Consider the following 3,716-nt stretch of genomic DNA (forward strand, 5'->3'; position numbering starts at 1 on the left):
TTCTTCTGATTTTTCTACCGTATGCACATAAACTGACAGTCATCACTGAAAAGCTACAACTAAATATTTTAGAAACTTAATTTTCTGTAAAGTTGCTTTGCAATGATTTGAATCGTAAAAAACGCTATACAAATAAACTTGAATTGAATTGTGCTCTGGTGCTCTCATTCTCAGTGCCATCAAAATAAAAGTCCGGCCTCGAACACATCAGCCAAGCAGAATAACTTATCAGCTGATGCCGATATTTGAAAAATTGGCATTGGTGATATATTGGTCGACCACTACAGGTAATCTGGGGAAAATCATTGTTTAATTTACAGCACCATTTACTCTTACCAGACTCGTGCAGTATTCTTGCTCTATGTCGGGTCCACCCTTTTTCTGGCTGTGGTGCCTCCATTGTCCTAACACTCTTCAGCAACCTGTCAAGATCTTTATATGGTGGCCACCAGGAGTAGCCATCTGCATACCAGGACTTGGAAGCTGGTCCAGTCGTCCCTTCTCCCTCAAACTCCACGATTAGGTACATTTTTTTTTTTTTTTTTGCAAGCCTGAAACCCGTATTTTTCATTAACTCTTAAATGAAACTTAATTTTGAACAATGTATTTGAAATGCATGAACTATGAAACAAAAAGTGCTGATAAAGAATTACTCCATATGTAAAAGAGGAATTGAAATGAATTGATTGTGATAGGGGACAAGAAAAATTTTGCTCTCTATTTCCTCAAACTTGCAGAAATCAACTGTTGTTGAGAGGTCATCCACTAAATGAATGCCAAGTGTAGAGGATGGCAGTGGATAGTCAAACAAGGATTCCTGGTGGTTGAAGGTATTGTAAGCAACATAAATTTCATCCCTTAATGAAATGATGTTTTGCAGCTTAGCAACTTTGCCGCCAATGCAAACGTGACTGTTTGCCTGATCCAATTTCAGAGTGTGAGGGCTTGTTCTCAACTCTTTATATTGTGTCGCCTCATGGAAGGATGCAGGAAGAGGACCAGTCGCATGTGGTTTTTTGAGCAGATGTGGCCTGGTTTTGTGAGTTTTTTTGCAGCATCTTTGCATTTCTGAGAGTCTTTTTACTATTTGACTGAGTGGGCATGTTGGTTTCCTCAGAAGTCTTTTGAGTTTGTTTAGGTGATTCTCATACTTGAAAGCACTGAAGTTGTCAAGGACACCATGCTTTTTTGCATCATCTGCAAGATGTACAAGACAGTGTGCATTGTAGGACAAGAATTGTGGACCATACAGTTGACCAAAGTGAGAGACAAAGAGCACCAGTAAGTCATTGGCATAATCACAGTATTCTTCAACTGAACTGAACTTCAACTGTTGTTGCACAGGATAAAGATTCCCACAAAAAGTATCAAGAAATTTTTGTACACCTGTGTGTTAAGGAGATCTTTCATCATGACAGGTCCGGTATACAGTAAAAACTGCCTAAACTCTGTTGCCTTCCACCTATCAATTTCTCTCAGTGCCCTTGGTTTCCTTGCAAACTCCATGGGCACACTTCTCCGAGCATTTAACAGTCTTTCTGACAATGTGTTTATTTGAGATCCTGACAGCCTACAAGTCAGAGGACCCATCTTTAGCCACAAGAGAAGAAGCCGTCTCATGATTCCGAGGCACACAAGGTGCATGTAGTCGAGGGGGAAACCAGAGACCATGTTTAGGGATGTTTCTTCAAGAGGTGATGGACCATGATGATGATCAGCATCTGTCTTATTTCTGAAGATCTCATTAGTTCTTAAAGGCATGTCAGTTCTTGGAAATGTCATTCTATTTTCAGGTGTGCATTTTTCACATCCGTGTTAGCCTGTGTGACCTTTAACATTTTTCAGGAATGCATGGGCAGGTGCATCACAGACCATCGAAGAGAGTATTAAATTGAACATCACTCCATCAAATTCAAATCCTTTAGCTAATTCATTTACTTCAGAGATGAATTCTTGAAGGTACTCTGCTAGGGATGTAGGTTTACTTGTGCCACAAAATAAACCTATTGTCACTGGTTCCTCTTGTTTGATGTTTTGCAGTGTCCCTAGGATGGGCCAGAACTGTGTTGCTGAGCTCTTATAAAGTGGCAAACCATCAATGCTGACCTGAAGCTCCAGCGTGTGAATGTTGCGCAGAATGTCAACATTCTGATGTAGCACCTCTGCAATTGAATTCAGCACTCCGAAATGGTAATAATGCCCACCAGCCTTGTCTTGAATTTCAGGGTTTAAACGCACAGTTCCTAGCAATGTCCTGGAGTCTTTTGGTAGATTTAAACTGTGTAGCCGTAGAATGTTGAGCAATGAATTCAATGCCACATGTGTGATTTTGTGTTCAGTAGCCCAGGATGCCAAATCATCATTTAATGAATTTGGATCTGATTCTGATTCTGTGTCTGATTCACTGTCATCAGGAACACTTGACATCTTCAGTCTCATCAACATGAGAGAGACAGCCCATAAATGTATCTTCATCATAATTTTGACCTTGACCGGTTTTACTGTGCATCCAACCCAATTATTTCCCCCAAGTTGTTGCCTGTATTGTCTGCAGTTGCTGATCCACCTTGTCCTTTGCTTTTCGTCTCAGTGTCCAATAGGATGGTTCATTTGAAGCCATAGTATTAAGACCTTAATACAAACAAACCTATTTTTTTGTTGTTTGTTTACTGGCCTACCAAGTCATATGCATTAACATAATGTACATACCTTTAGTTGGTTGACGGATGGTAATGGATAACTTTCTGTAGTCAAATTAAACAAAGGACATAGTTAAATGCTGAAATTTAAAATGACTACATAAATATACTATTACATATCTAAATTTTAATCAGAGATTGACAGTCTTCTGTAATTGAGGTTTAAACATAGATTAAATTCTCTTTTCATCACATAGTGTTCTTTTAAAACATCAGTTGCACCTAAGAGATCTGTTCACATATAATTATACATTTACACAGACAAAAGTTTGGTACTGGTTAGATTTTCATGTGTTTGAAAGAAATGGTATTGCTTAAGACTGTTTATTTTATGAAAATACATTTTCACTGTACATATATTCAATGTAAATCTTTTCACAATTGTGTGCATCAAATCAACGTATTAAAATGATTTCCAAAGTATCATGTGATCACAGAAGAATTCTGTTCTGCTCTAAGGTTGTATTTATTTAATTCAAAATACAGAAAAAAAAAAATTCAAATTTTAATTTGGAAATTAAAAATATAGGTGTCTTATTTTAATATACTTTGATATATAATATATATATAATATAATTGTTCTGAGATGCAAAGCTGGTTTTTCAATATCATTACTTCAGTCTTCAGTGTCACATGATCCTTCTAATATGATGATTTATTATTAGTGTTGGAAATAGTTGTGCAGCTTAGTATATGTGTTTTATGTATTTATTTATTTTCTTTAGAAACCAGTGAACATTTTTCAGGATTCTTTGATAAAAGTTAAAAACAACAGCACTTATTTAAAATAGAAATCTTATGCAACAATAACAATAATGCCGTGCTTGGTGTCTATCTAATTTTCAGGTGAGAGTTGAATGGCGCTTAGTGTCTCGCGAGATTTTAATTGGGTTTCCTCTGTTTCAAGCAAGGCATTCGATTGGCTGGTAGGTGCTGATGTCGAGCTGCAAGAACAACATGGCACGGGTTCAAAGCCTTATTCAACTGAGAAAATTGATCAGCGTCATGGTACAAGCG

The 3,716-nt window shown here is 37.2% G+C and overlaps 1 long non-coding RNA gene across 1 annotated transcript in view; it reads left to right on the forward strand.

Annotated features, from left to right (window-relative positions):
• The window catches only part of LOC127968961 (uncharacterized), a 6,153-nt gene extending 4,402 nt beyond the window's left edge, over positions 1 to 1,751 (forward strand). The window contains exons 5-7 of the long non-coding RNA XR_008156188.1: positions 175 to 523; positions 738 to 1,281; positions 1,570 to 1,751. This is a non-coding gene — a long non-coding RNA (uncharacterized LOC127968961). The remainder of the gene's footprint in view (positions 1 to 174; positions 524 to 737; positions 1,282 to 1,569) is intronic.
• The last annotated feature ends 1,965 nt before the right edge of the window (positions 1,752 to 3,716 follow it).

The sequence above is a fragment of the Carassius gibelio genome, chromosome B12 (assembly GCF_023724105.1).
Source record: "Carassius gibelio isolate Cgi1373 ecotype wild population from Czech Republic chromosome B12, carGib1.2-hapl.c, whole genome shotgun sequence".
Lineage (NCBI taxonomy): Eukaryota > Metazoa > Chordata > Actinopteri > Cypriniformes > Cyprinidae > Carassius > Carassius gibelio.